Source organism: Phoca vitulina, unplaced genomic scaffold (assembly GCF_004348235.1).
Source record: "Phoca vitulina isolate PV1807 unplaced genomic scaffold, GSC_HSeal_1.0 scaffold21, whole genome shotgun sequence".
In the NCBI taxonomy this organism is placed as follows: Eukaryota; Metazoa; Chordata; class Mammalia; order Carnivora; family Phocidae; genus Phoca; species Phoca vitulina.
In genome coordinates, this window is record NW_022589724.1 from 23661193 (window position 1) to 23676623 (window position 15431).

The window sequence follows — 15431 nt, forward strand, 5'->3', positions numbered from 1 at the left end:
CTTTTAGGACGGTTCACTCACATGGCTGGCAAGCTGAGGCTACATGTCAGCTGGGAGTTCAGCTGGGGCTGAGGGCCAGGAGCTTCAGTTTCTCTCACACAGACTCTCACTTGAGCCCTCATAGCACAGCCTGGGAACTTGGTTCCAAAAGTGAGTATCCCAAGAGAGGAAGGTAGAACCACATGGCATTTCTGTGACCTAGCCCCATGAGTCAGACGGTTGTGCCTGAGCCATGCTCTATTGGTGAAGGCCTGCTCTGGTTAAGAGATGGGGACACAAACCACAAGAGCAGATGGAAGGAGTGTCAAGGTCACAATGTGAGGAGAACATGTGGAATGAACCCGGCAAAAAGCAACAGGTAAAGAGACTGAAAACAGGGGCTACTTCTCCCTCTCCCTCTGCCTGCCACTCCCATGGCTTGTACTCTCTCTCTCTCTGGGTCAAATAAATAAATAAAATCTTTAAAAAAAGAGAGACTGAAAACAATAACCTGGAGCTTCTCCTCCTCTGTGGTGAAATGAATTCGATGGCCTACAAGTAATTATCTTCAGGGCCAAATGATAGAGAAAAAGAGAAGAAAAGATGGTTAGGTACTTCCCAGATTAAGAGAGTGACAAAATGAAGGAAAGTGAGTAACCTCTCCCTAAAAATTAAAGATATTTGAGTTGGAAGAAACTTCTGACATCACTTAGTTTATTGCCTTTATTCCAGCAACTACTAGAAAATTGAGCTCTATTCATTTACTCTTCAACAAAGGTTAGGGAAACCTCTTATTTTTAATAAAATTCTAAATTCTAAAATGCATAAGATTTTATTCATTCATTTCATTCTCTATTGTTACTGGCAGTAAAAACCCTTGAAATTGAAAAAGCATCAAACATTTTCAGAGTTAACAAGGTAAGGGAAAGCTGAGGCACCTGCATTCTCTTTCAAAGAAGATAGGTTTATGGGCAGAGAGAACAACAGATTACCAAATGACTCTTGGAAAAAAGATGAAATCAAACCCCTAGGGCATGTAGGGAAAAAAAAAAGAAAACGAGTGACTAGAAACCAGCCAAAGCCCTGGGGATTTCACCAGCATGCTCTGGGATGCTCTTCACACACATCCTTACACAGACTCCATCCCTAAGCCACAGTTCTCTCCCACATATCAGAGCTAGAAATAGCTCTAAAGATATCTAATCCAGTGGTTTCCAACGTTTTCAGGTATAAGAACCTCTTTTTAAAACTAAAAAATTCTATGGCCATATATATAACAATTGTGGTTTTGTTATCTGTTTTGTTTTGTTTTATTTTAAGATTTTACTTATGTATTTGAGAGAGAGAGAGAGCATGAGCAGTGGGGAGGGGCAGAAGAAGAGGGAAAAGCAGACTTCCCAATGAGCACGAAGCCTGACACAGGGCTTGATCCCCGGACCCTGGGATCATGACCTGAGCTGAAGGCAGACGCTTAACCGACTGAGCCACCCAGGGGCCCCTGTTAACTGGTTATTAAGAAAAATCAACAATGAGAGAAGTACCTTGAACTCACTAACACCTCTACTAAATGCCATTGGTATTTTGTCACAAGGGCATATAAAATACGGAATAGCAGGTACATGAGACATTTCATTCGGATAAAATTCTTAGGAAACACTGAAATACATGTCAGCTATTAATGAACATGTAAGTAAACCATATTTGAAAAGACGGAGACTGAGGAATTTCAAAGGACCTCCTTTTCTGGTATGTTACAGTAGGATTTCTCCTACTGTGCTTACTGCTGCATTCAGTAATGAATCTTTCCCAATACAGATTCTATAATTCTCTTATAAATTATGAAAAGCATTCCCCTTCTAAGAATGTAGCAGGAGGGGAAGAATGAAGGGGGGGAAATAGGAGGGGGAGAAGAACCATGAGAGACGATGGACTCTGAAAAACAAACTGAGGGTTCTAGAGGGGAGGGGGGTGGGAGGATGGGTTAGCCTGGTGATGGGTATTGAGGAGGGCACGTTCTGCATGGAGCACTGGGTGTTATGCACAAACAATGAATCATGGAACACTATATCTAAAACTAATGATGTAATGTATGGGGATTAACATAACAATAAAAAAATTTTTTAAAAAAAGCATTCCCCTTCTTTTAAACTTGTATCTCAATAACTGAAAACTGGTTTGAGACAATATAGATACATATTCCTATTTTTTAAAAAAGGTAAGAAATCTCTTACTCATTGATGACAATTTCATTATCACCAGCTAGGAGTCACCACAATAGATAAATGACTTGCTTATCTATTGTTAGAAAGACAGGCTAATGGCAACTGTTCTAAATCTAAAGTCTTTGGGGGAGGAGGGCCAATTGTTCTCTAAAAATATGTAGATAATGCTACAGTTTGGAATTATCACAATAACTTAAAAATTCTGGGGCACCTGCCTGGCTCAGTCAGAAGAGCACATAACTCTTGATCTCATGGTCGTGAGTTCAAGCCCCATGTTGGGTGTAGAGATTACTTATAAATACATAAATAATAAATAAATAAATAAAACTTTAACAGTTCTGACTGCCACTTTGCAGGCTTTTGGAAAACCATGTGTGAGCACCTTCATCATGGGCTCCTCCATCCAGGAAGAATGCCCAGGATCCTGCCAAACAGGCACATATGCTTCTGAGGCCCATGGGAGTATATGGAGAGAGCTTGGGAGAAGGAAACCCAACTGCAAAACAAGAATATAAAGAATGATGCCTAGCTTTAGTGTGCAATGTTTCCAAAACAGCTGCCCAGTTTATGAAAACACAAGCATTTCTCCTTTTGTTCAGCTCGTGGTGAAGATGGACATTTCACGGCAGACTGCATCCATGAAGAGAACCCAAAGCTAATTATGCAGAAGCTACGACAAATTTAGGAGCACTCTGGCAAACTAGGGATGAAACTAAGGCCACAAAAAAGATGAGGCTTATGTATCAGTCAGAGTTCTCCTGAGAAACAGAACCAACAGGATGTGTGTATGTGTGTGTGTGTCTAGATAGATAGATAGATAGATAATAAAGAATTGGATTATACAATTTTGGAGGCCAAAAAGTCCCAAGATCTGCAGTCAACAAACTGGAGACCTCAGGAGAGCCGATGGTATGATTCTAGTTGGAGTCTGAAAGCTGGAGAACCAGGAAAGCTTATGGTTTAAGTTCCAGGCTGAGAGCCAGCAGGCTAGAGACCCAAGAAGAGCAAGGTTTCACCTCAAATTGAAAGCAAGAGAAGACTGATGTCCCAACTCAAGCAGTCTAGCAGGGGGAGTTATCTCTTATTCAGACTTTTTGCTCTTTTCAGGTCTTCACCTGATTGGATGAGGCCCACCCACATTGGGAAGGTCAATCTACTTTACTCGGTCTACCAATTCAAATGTTACTGTCATCCAGAAACAGCCTGACACACACCCACAATAACGTTTGACCAAGTATCTAGGCACCAGTCAAGTAGATACATAAAATTAACCATCACCCACTCTTCCCAGACAGCCAAGAAGGGGTTGAAAAAAAGTTCAAAACCTAGTGACAGATACCAGGCAGAGGAAAACTGAATTTCATTGGGCAATGACCTTTTGGCTCTTGCCTTAATAGGAGTGAACATGAGCATGGACTGCCTCCCAATCTGTGGGACAAAAGATCAGGGACAGAGCAAAGACTCTGAAGAGGAAAGCAAATGGTTAGAGATTTGGCTATTACGACAGGCACACATCACTGCCTGAAAGTCAGTTGTCCTGCAATGCCTTTAATCAAAAGATAGCTGCTTCCGAAACATACAAACACACACACACACACACACACACACACACTCTCTCTCTCTCTCTCTCTCTCTCTCTCTCTCTCTCTCTCCCAATGCCCATCAGAGACCTACCCAGAAGGAGAGAAAGCTTAGCCAGAGACTGATCCCTTGGGTACAATAGAGCCAGTGTCGAATGAAAGGAGACCCTCCCCACCCCCCAAATCACAGGCTTATATATCTCAGCCCTTGTGAAGCCAGGATAGTGAGTCAGGCTGTTGGCCAGGGCTGTAGTCATTTCAAGCTCAACCAATGCAGGACCCTCTTCCAAGCTCACTCACGTGCTTGCTGGCAGGCTTTCTTTCTTACCATGTGGCCCTCGCCATTGGCTGCCTGTCTTCACAACATGGCAAGTGGCTCTCGTCTGTCCAGGGCAGCCTCAAATCATGGCAGCTAGTCTCCCATAGAGCAAATGATTTGAGAGAGAAAGGGAAAGAGTACACCCAAGACAAGCCAAAGTCTCCTGACGACCTGATCTGGGATGTGAGGTCTCATCACTTCCGCCGTTTTCTAGCCACTAGAAGGGAGACACAAAGTCCATCCCACACTCGAGGGGAGGAGAATTAAGCTCCATCTTTTAAAGAAAGGAGAACCAAAGAATTTGTGGACAGATCTTTAAAACCACCACAGGGACTAAAAGAATTATTGAAGGAAAAAAAGTAGCTGGATAGTTATTAAGACATCAATGAATGTTTTATTCTCACTGTATTCCCCAGTCTCCAAGACAGTCCTAGCCTCAAGGGAGGTTTTGCTTGTTTTCTGAAAATGTGAGCTCCTTGAGGAGATGACGCTGAGGGAAGGGTGGAAGAACAGTACCTTTGAGGGCAGAAAGGCAGAAACAAGAAGAAAAAAGGAGTGAATTATCTAGTAAGGGGAAGGACTTCTTCAGGACCCACAAAAAGAGGGGGCCTGCAACCCCACTTCCTAGCAGTGCTCTAGATAAATGACAGGTCCTGGGAGGGAAATGGGTGTGTGCTATACCTAGGAAAACTGAAACTTCTACACTGGAATCCCCATACCTAGCAAAAATTCATGTGCCTGAAGTGGGCCATAACTGTCAGAACCACCAAACATCAAGGAACCATACTCTCTCAGACAACACTCTTACCAGTCACAGCCATTATGAACTGAAAACTTACCTTTCACCCTTTGCCTGGCTCCTCATAAGGCTCCCAGATTCTTATACAACCCTAAGGAGGGGAGCATGCCCATTCTTAATCACTGAGATTGAATTTTTCATCAGTGTGGTGGATTGGGGGTGGGAGGGGCACATGTCCCAAGGTTGGATTTAATTTCATGTGAAGGAATTAAAATGTTGTAACATTTCTTGGTTACCTGATTTTGTGAAATAAAATTCGTACCTACTGGGGCACCTGGGTGGCTCAGTTGGTTGAATGTCTGACTCTTGGTTTGGACTCAGGTCATGATCTCAAGGTTGTGGGATCAAGCCCCACATCAGGCTCTGCACTCAGTACAAAGTCGGCTTGTCCCTCTTTCTCCTCCTCTGCCCCTCCCCCGGCTTGTGTGCCACCCCCTGGAATAAACAAATAAAATCTTTAAAAAAATTCGTAGCCCTACTATATAGTCAATTAATTTACGGATATCTTTTACAACTCATTAATCTTGGTATTTTTTTTTTTTAAGATTTTATTTATTGGGGTGCCTGGGTGGCTCAGTCGTTAAGCGTCTGCCTTCGGCTCAGGTCATGATCCCAGGTCCTGGGATCGAGCCCCGCATCGGGCTCCCCGCTCCGCAGGAAGGCTGCTTCTCCCTTTCCCACTCCCCCTGCTTGTAAGCACAAGCAGGGGGAGTGGCAGGCAGAGGGAGAAGCAGGCTCCCTGCGGAGCAGGGAGCCCAATGAGGGACTCGATCCCAGGATTCTACGATCATGACCTGAGCCGAAGGCAGACGCTTAACCGACTGAGCCACCCAGGCGTCCCAGATTGTGGGAAACTCTTAATAACAAACATACTTCTTTCAACAAATAAAGAGCATGGGGAAAAATAGAGTGGGAAAACTACAGACTTAAAAGAACTTGAGATCTAATCAACAAATTGCAAGCTACAAACCTGACCTGGATCCTGATTTGAACAAACATTCTATTTTTATTTATTCTTTTAAAAGATCTATTTACTTTAGAGGAGGGGAGGGGCAAAAAAAGAATGGAGAGAATCTCAAGCAGACTCCCCACTGAGCACAGAACCCAAGGTGGGGCTCAATCTCATGACCCTGAGATCACGACCCAAACTGAAATCAAGACTTGGATGCTTAACCAACTGAGCCACCCACACACCCCGAACAAACAGACATTTTAAAAAACGATCGGCCAAATGTGGAAATCTAAACGCTGACAAGATATTTGATGATACTAGGGGAATACTGTTAATTTTTAAGTTATCGTTAATGGTATTGTGGTAATGTGTTTTAAGAGTCCTTATCTTTCAACAACACATACTACCATATTTAGACGAATACCATGTATGGCATATGTTTCAGGTAGAGTAGGAGGGTATATAAATGAAACAAGATTCAATTGATAATTATTGAAGCTGGATGAACAATTTAAGCCTTCTAATTTTGTCTGTATTTGAAATTTTCCACATTAAAAATACACATACAGACATATATGCACACATACATAAAAGTCAAAGTGGAGCCTTAGAGGCTAGCCTGCTTAACTTTCTTCTACCTACTCCCACCCTCCAGGGAGCCCCTGAATTAGTCCCAATGAATCTTTGGGCTCATTTATTTTATTTTATTTTATTTTATTTTATTTTATTTATTTGACAGAGCGAGACACAGCGAGAGAGCGAACACAAGCAGGGGGAGCGGCAGAGGGAGAGGGAGAAGCAGGCTTCCCGCGGAGCAGGGAGCCCGATGTGGGGCTCGATCCCAGGACCCTGGGATCATGACCTGAGCCGAAGGCAGATGCTTAACCAACTGAGCCACCCAGGCGCCCCTGGGCTCATTTCTTAACACCCTTAAAAAATCACTGCTTGAGCCAGTCCAGGTTTTATTCCTGAGTAAAATATTACCATGAAAATGCTTAGCACTTTGACCATACTATCTTGGGCCCTGTAAAATCTGTTTTTGCAGAACTGAATTTTAGTATGTCCTAGGTTTTCACTGACACATGCTGTAAGAAACAGCTTTACCAAAACCACCGCATTTCTGTAGGGATGTTACTAAGGCAAACACCATCATACACAAACTCTCTAAGTAGAGGATATTCCTGTGTTTCAGTGTAAACTGGAAAATGTTCACCTGGTTTTCAATATAACTACCTCCAGAATCTGTTCCTCACTAAAGAGTATGGAGATCTATCTCCCAGAGATAAACATTACTTGTTTGATGATTACATACAGAAAAACTGCAATGGACAGATAATACTGCAAAGAAAGAACATCCAAAAAACAGAAAGCAGTCTGGTTTATTTCCACACCATGCTATTACAACGCTCTACTCTTCTTCACATTTCACTCAAAATGGTCTCCGTTAGTTATTTCATTCATTTGCATAACGTGGGTAACTATTTACTGATGACTTCCAACTCTGTATCTGAAGCCCTACGCCCTTTTCAGCTCCAGACCCATATTTCCACCTGCCTGGTGAGAGATGGTGAACTCTGAAGCACTTTACACTCCATAGAGTCAAAATAAACTCATAATCTTACCCTTCCAAATTTGCCCGTCTCTGCTGTCTCCATTAAAAGTGTTGCCATCCAAACTATTATTCAAGCTAAAGATACTGTGAAGAAAAGGAAAAGGCAAGCCATAGACTGGGGGAAAATATCTGCAAAACATTTGTTTCCAGAATAAAGAACCCTTATAACTGTATACAGACAAACAACTGATAAAAAATGGACAAAAGATTTGAAAAGAAAACTCACAAAAGAAGTTTTATGAATGGCCAATAAATACATTAAAAGATGTTCAACACGATCAATCACTAGGGAAAGGCAAATTAAAAACATAATGATATATACCCCTAGGCAAACAATGGTGATGGTTTCAAGGGTATACACGTGTGTCAAAACTTATCGAATTGTACACTTTAAATATGTGTGGCTTATTGTATGCCATTATACCTTGATAAAGCTTTTTAAAAGAAAAAGAATGGCAATACCAAATATTGGCAAGGATATGGAACACGTGGAATCCCAAACATTGCTGGTGGGAATGCAAAATGGTACAGCCACTTTGGAAAACAGTCTGGCAATTTCTTAAAAAATTAAACATACACTTACCGTAAGACCCAGCAAGCCCTCTCGTAGGCATCTATCTACTCAAGAGAAATGAAAACATATCTGCCCGAAGACTTAACTCAACTGTTCATTAACAGATGCATTCATACTAGCCAAAAACCAGAAACAAGCCAAATGTCTGTCAACTGGTGAATGCATAAACAAATTACGGTAAAATCATACAATGTAAAAACATACATACCTTGCTCCCAAGCGATAAGAAGAAATTAACTACAGTTATGAACAAGAACATGGATGAATCTCAACAGCATTATGCCAAGTGGAAGAAGCTAGACACAAAAGACTATCTAATGAATGATTTACTTACATGAGATTCTAGAAAAAACAAAGCTATAGTAATAGGGAAAAAAGATCAGTGGTTCCCAGAATCATGACAACAAGGCAACATGAGCAAATGTGGGGGTGGGGAGGGTAGCAATGGCAGGTTCAAGATCATAATTACAGTGGGTGGTTACACAATGTATACATTTGTCAAAACTCATCAAATTGCATACTTAAAATTGGTGCACTTTTTTTTTACACTAATAATACCTTGGATCAACATGTTTTTAAAAAGACTAGAAGGAAAGGCAAAATAAAAATATTTAAACTAATAACACTCACAGGTATCATTTATTAAATATTTAACGCATGTCAGTAACTGTTATCATGTACTTTACATTCATTACTTCAATGAATCTATTTTTTAAATAGACAAAAATCTCTGCATTCACACAGTTTACATGCTATTGAGGGGGGGAATAATCCTCCAAAGGAAGTACTGTCAACACCTGCTTTTTGCAAAAGGGCAAACAGTTCAGAGATTAAATCTATACTTTGTTCTAGAGCCCAAAGGCAGTATTTGGAAGAGCTGGGATTCGACTCTAGTCCAGGTTTTCTCGACTTCAGCATCACTGACAATTTGAGCTGAATAATTCTTCAACGTGGGAGGCCACTCTACACATTGTAGGGTGTTTAACATCATTTCTGGCCTCACCCACTAGATGCCCTTAGTTTAACAACCAAGAATGTCTCCTCCAGACATTGCCAAATGCCCCCAGGAGGCAAAACTGCCCCTTTTTGAGAACCCCTGCTTAATCTCTAAAAACTGAAACCACAGCCCAAACTATTAAAAACACCTTTCTTTTTTTTTTAAGATTTTGTTTATTTATTTGAGATAGAGAAAGAGCAAGTGAGAGAGAGAGAGAGAGAGCGAGCATGAGCAGGGGGGAGGGGCAGAGGGAGAGGGAGAAGCAGGCTCCCCACTGAGCAGGGTGCCTGATGTGGGGCTTGATCCCAAGACCCCAGGATCATGACCTGAGCTGAAGGCAGACACTTAACAGACTGAGCCAGCCAGGCACCCCTAAAAACACCTTTCTTTCCACACCTGACACTGCCCTGGTTCAGGTCCTAAATTCAGCTCACTTAAGATCTTGTCATTAGTCAGTCCATCCAGGGTCTACTCTGTCATTCAATAGTCACACTATGCCAAAGTAACCTCCTAAAAACCTCCAGGGCCTAGAGGAGATGTCTGTGAAAAGTGCTCTCACTACCCGTATGCAGAATTACTATAAACCCTTTGTATACATACAAAGTCATTACACTGTCCCATTGTTTGGGTCTGCCTTCTCCACTACCACATGAGTTTTACCCCAGCAAGGGCCAAATCTTACTTGTGTCTGTATCCCTGGTACCCAGGACTAGAGAGCATTTAAATGGTTTTAGAATTCAAATGTAATTCAAACAAATTACATATACCAACAAAATGCTTAGATCTCGGGGCGCCTGGGTGGCTCAGTTGGTTAAGTGTCTGCCTTTGGCTTGGGTCAAGAACCCAGCATTCTGGGATCGAGCCCTGCACTGGGTTCCCTGCTCAGCAGGGAGCCTGCTTCTCCCTTTCCCTCTGCCTGCCCATCTGCCTACTTGTGATCTCTCTCTCTCTCTCTGTCAAATAAATAAAATCTTTAAAAGAAAAATGCTTAGATCTCTTTGCTTAAAACACATCACTAAAAAAAGCCCGCACATCATACAGTAAAGCTTTAAACAACAGGAATCCTATCCAAACAAATGGGTCTTGTTCCTGATAGGATGAGAGGATGTTCTAACTCATAACCCAAACATTATTAAGCAGACATGTTGAGGTCTTCAGAATTTTCCAAAACCACATAGAGATCAAATTTCCTAACCTTAAAACTCCTTTCGGTCTAGTACAGTTTATCAGGGTCCTTAAATAGTGTCACAGTATTTTGGACCACTAAAGCTCCAACCTACACTAACTCCCTCTTGCTACCAACGCATTTATTGGTTCACTATAGTTTTACTGAGCACCCACTCAGTGCTAAGGGTACAAAGATGTACTAAGATAAAGAAATAAAAGTTTTAGTGAGAAAAAAATACAGGAAGAATTAATAAGAGTAGTGTATGAAATGCTTATCTCAAATTATCTTAGTTCTTCTTAAACATTATTATAGTTTGGTGTGTACTAGGAATGTTCTCAAAAGATACGAGGGGGGAGGGGAGTGCAGGATGGGGAAATGTGGGATTCAATAGGTGCTGGGGATTAAGAAGTCCCCTCGTGAGGAGCACCAGGTATTGTATGTAAGTGTTGAATCACTAAATTCTACACCTGGAACTAATATTACACTATTTGTTAACTAACTGGAATTTAAATAAAAACTTAAGAAAAAGAATAATTCAGCCACTAACTAATGTCTATCAAAAAGAATGACTTAACACCAACTACCCTAAAATAAAAATGATACTTTTGGCAACCGTTTTCCCAACTATAACAGGATATATAGCCTAACAGTCAACAACTCTACACAGCAGGCCAACTCAAAGGGGTGCTTAAGACCAAGTTCAACAATTAATTCATCTTGAAGTGTTAATCAGGAAGTCATTCCATTTGATATTGAGAGTTTTTATGGCCACAGTATGCTACTGATAATAACAGCTATACAAAATTTCTGGCTAGGATCATTACGTCCCTTCTTTATAATCCATCTTTAGGGCCTTAATTAGTTATTTTGTTCTCTATTTTTAGAGCAATTCCAGAACTGTTTTCTGGGGAAAATCACGGTCTTGTCCACAGGACCTCTTCAGAGATGTATGCTGGCGGTCCGTTCAGTTCTAAATCCTGACTTGATCAGGGTCTGACCTAATCAGACATGCGAAATACATGCTCTCATGATTCTTGACTAAGAATAGAAGCCTCAACTCATTGCTGCCTGATGCTTACTAAAACTTGGTTACAAGAAATAATATTCAGGAAGCCTACACTGGGGACTCCCAGAGGCAGCAATTCTGGAGGAAGGAAAGGCGCCTCAAGGAGGGACCTACTGTTAAAGGAACATCCCAAGAATTGAGAGTGAAGGACAATTTAATCTTTCTTACAATATGTTCTCTCATACAGCTCTCAAACTTGTTGGTCGCAGGAGAGCCCCTTAACAACTCTTAAAAACTATCTTTGTGAGTATATCCATCGATATTTATATTAGATTGTAAAAGAAAAATTTTAAACACAGTAATACAGAAACACATATTCCATTAGCCCTCAGAGTTGAAGTGAAATCACTCCTACTTGTAGCCTCAGAAAATTCCACTGTGAATGAGAGTGAATAATAGCAAAAAACGCAAGTAAAGTCTCAGTATTATTAAGAAAATAGTTTTAGGGGCACCTGGCTGGCTCAGTGAGAAGAGCATGTGACTCTTAATCTCGGGGTTTTAAGTTTGAGCCCCACGCTGGATGGAGAGATTATTTAAAAAATTAAATAAACAAACTTAAAAAAACAAAGACAGTAAAAAAAATCTGTTAATTAAAAGAAAAGAAATAATATTCATAGAGAAGTATTTAAGGACACATTCATTCAATAATTCAACCAACTATTTTCTAAGTGCCAGGCACTAGTCTAGATGCTGGGAATAAACAGAATCCCTGCAGCTTCTTCATCCTTGTTTATCTCTGAACCAAGCCAGCCATCAGTGAGATGTATATTTATATACTGATTTGGCTCTTTGGAGAATGTTCACTGGCATTACATGAACCTGGGTTGAGAAGCATTATAAGAAGCAATCTTTAAAAACTCACTACTATGTTTATTATTAGGATTCCCTCCCCCCAAAACACAGGTCCCCACAACGAAGACCAGTGAGACAAATTTTTCTCAGATCTGACAATCAAGGGGCACCTGCGTGGCTCAGTAGGTTAAGCGTCTGCTTTCAGCTCAGGTCATGATCTCAGGGTCCTGGGATGGAGCCCAGAGGCCAGTTCTCTGCTCAGTGGGGAACCTGCTTCCCCCTCTCCCTCTGCCTGCCACTTTCCCCTGCTTGTGCTCTCTCTCTCTGTCAAATAAATAAAATCTTTAAAAAAAAACCTAACAATCAAAAAAAGTTGTACTTCTCTTAAACAACATGCATATGGGGGCACCTGGGTGTTTCAGTTGGTCAAGCATCTGCCTTTGGCTCAGGTCACAATCCCAAGGCCCTGGGATCAAGCCCCCCAGGGGGCTCCCTGCTTCTCCCTCTGGCCCTCCCCCTGCTCCTGCTCTCTCCCTCTCTCTCTCAAATAAATAAACAAAATCTTAAAAAACAAACACGTGTTTGATTTTATAAACACCATGAATCTGGAAGTTGAGCTTTATTTTCTTCTTTGCTTTGTTTGAGAAAACTAAGAGCCAAATACGGAACCTATCTTTAGTAACTACAGTATTTTCTAGTCTATATACTAACTTTGCCACTGGTTTATTATTCTTCTCTCATTTCTTCTTTGCCTTAATACCTTATTTTTAATGCTTTAGCCTGTATACATTTAGAAAAGAGGCGGGAAATAAAGAGTATTTGATGGCTGCTTTTTTAACATAAAATTGATTGTGTACTTTCTATGTGCCAGGTACTATTTATACTAAGCACTTTACAACCCTCTGAGGGTTAGACTTCTTTTTTTAAATTATTCTTTTTAAAAGTTTTTTTTAAAGATTTTATTTAATTATTTGAGAAAGAGAGAGAGAGAGCACAAGCAGGGGGAGTGGCAGAGGGAGAGGGAGAAGCAGGCTCCCACTGAGCAGAGAGCCTGACTTGTTTTTAAATTTTTTTTTAGGTGGGGCGCCTGGGTGGCTCAGCGGTTAAGCGTCTGCCTTTGGCTCGGGTCGTGATCTCAGGGTCCTGGGATCGAGCCCCGCATCAGGCTCCCTGCTCGGTGGAAAGCCTGCTTCTCCCTCTCCCACTCCGCCTGCTTGTGTTCCCTCTCTCCTTGTGTCTCTGTCTGTCAAATAAATAAATAAAATCTTTTAAAAAAAAAAAAAAAAAATTTTTTTTTAGGTAAGCTCTACACCCAACATGGGGCTTGAACTCACAACTCTGAGATCAAGGGTTGCCTGCTCTACCACCTGAGCCAGCCAGCCATATATAGATAATATATGTATATTATTTCCATATACAGCTGAGGGAACTGAGGCTCAAGGAGGTTTATTAACTTACGTATGATCTCACAACTTGTATGTGACAGAGCTAGAATTCAAATGCAGCCCAAATCATTATACCTAGGCATACGTACAAGTTATCACAGGATCAGATTAGGTGAAGGAGAGGGTGGGAAAGTCCACACACAGGATGTGACATTTGAGCTAACAGTCTTAAAGGAGGGAGCTTGCCAAGGAACAAGGAGAAAGTATTCCAGAGAGAAAAAGAAATCATGTGCAAAAACCCAAAGCAAAGAGAGAACGTAAGTTCTGGGAATGGCAAGCAGAACATAGAGTTACATTCAGCAATTCATTCATTGTGCAGGATTCACCAGAAAGTTAAGACATTTAATATTAGACATTTAAGAGGTCCAGTATTGAGAATTTCCATGGCCACAGTATTAAACTGTCACTGGGAAGACAAGCAGAAGTGAAATAAAGGCAGTCTCTTTTTTGGGGGAGGGGGCAAAGGAGAGAGAGAGAGAGAGAAGAGGGACAGAGGGAGAAGGAGAGAGAGAATTCCAAGCAAGCTCCACGCTCAGCACAGAGCCAGATGCAGGGGCTCGATCCCACGACCCTGAGATCACAACATGAGCTGAAATCAAGAGTTGGATGCTCAACCAACTAAGCCACCCAAACACCCCAAAGGCAGTCTCTTTTTATCATTAGGCTAAAAAGTCTGAATTATGTTCAATAAGCAATGGGGAACCATAGAAGGATTGAAGCAGGAGAATTACAAGATCAACTTGCACAGCATGATGAATGAATTACAGATTTGAGGTAGAGAACGCAGTCAGGAGGCCACAGCAAGAGACTGACAGCAGAGTAATGAGAGTTAAAATCTGTCCCAAAAAAACATGTAATGTAAGCCACATATATAATTTTTAATTTTTGTATAGCCATGTTAAAAAAGTAAAAAAGAAAAAAAAAGAAAATAATTTTAGTAATACTTTTATTTAATCCAATATATCTAAAACATGATTTCATCATATAATCAATATAAAAATTAGTAATAAGAAATTTTGCATTCATTTTTTCATACTAATCGGAAATCTGATGTGTATTTTTACTTAGAGCACACCTTGTTTTGGACATTAAATTTTCACTGGAAATATTTGATCTGTATAGAGATTTCATAAAACTTACAGATGAAAAAGTAGATTCACATACCCAAATTTTTCCACACATACTTGATTATTTTCCAGGGAGTCAAGTACCAGTTTTTGAATTTAAATTAATTACAATAAATAAAATTTAAAATTCAGTTCCTCAGCCATGCCAGCCGTATTTCAAGTGCTTTATGGTCATATATGGCTACCATATTGAACAGTACAGACCCAGAATGACAAAGGACCTTTGGCTGGTAGCACTTCTGTCATCAGCATTTCATATCTACTTACTGTTGAGGTATTCTGTGTCCTAACATCGGTAACTTACCAAGTATTAACTATGACAGTGGTCCTACTGGTCACATCCTCGCTACTGTAGCTTACTTTCTCTCTAGACCACTGCCTACATCTGTGCAAAAGAAATCTTCTCATGACCACACAGAATTGCTATATAGTATCTGACATGTGAAATGCACACAAAAATGTCTGTGGGATGGATATATGCTCTTCTTCATCACTCAAGTAGTAATTCACTTGTCTATGGACTACTTAAGCCCTCCGTTTCTATTTCCCTATGGTTTGATTATTTATTAGACTCTATGTACTAAGTATGATGATAAAAGAAAAAGCAGTAAGAAAATCTATTTTCAATTGCATGTTTATTAGAGGCATTATAGTACAATGGGTAAGAGCCTAAGTTCTGGAGTCAGACTGCCTGGATTCAGATGTGGGTTCCGTTATTTATTAGATGAGTGATCTTGGCCTCCCTGTGCCTCACTTCCCTCTTCTGCAAAATAGTGATAACAGTACATACTTCCTTGGG

The 15431-nt window shown here is 40.8% G+C and overlaps 1 protein-coding gene across 4 annotated transcripts in view; it reads right to left on the reverse strand.

The window, feature by feature from the left end:
- SCAI (suppressor of cancer cell invasion) overlaps window positions 1–15431 on the reverse strand; it is a 135090-nt gene that overhangs the window by 118064 nt on the left and 1595 nt on the right. The window contains exon 2 of one of the 4 annotated variants that reach the window (XM_032419095.1): window positions 7474–7547. The exons of the other annotated variants lie outside the window; for them this stretch is intronic. The gene's annotated coding sequence lies outside the window, so the exon portion shown is untranslated. The remainder of the gene's footprint in view (window positions 1–7473; window positions 7548–15431) is intronic. 4 annotated transcript variants of the gene reach the window in all.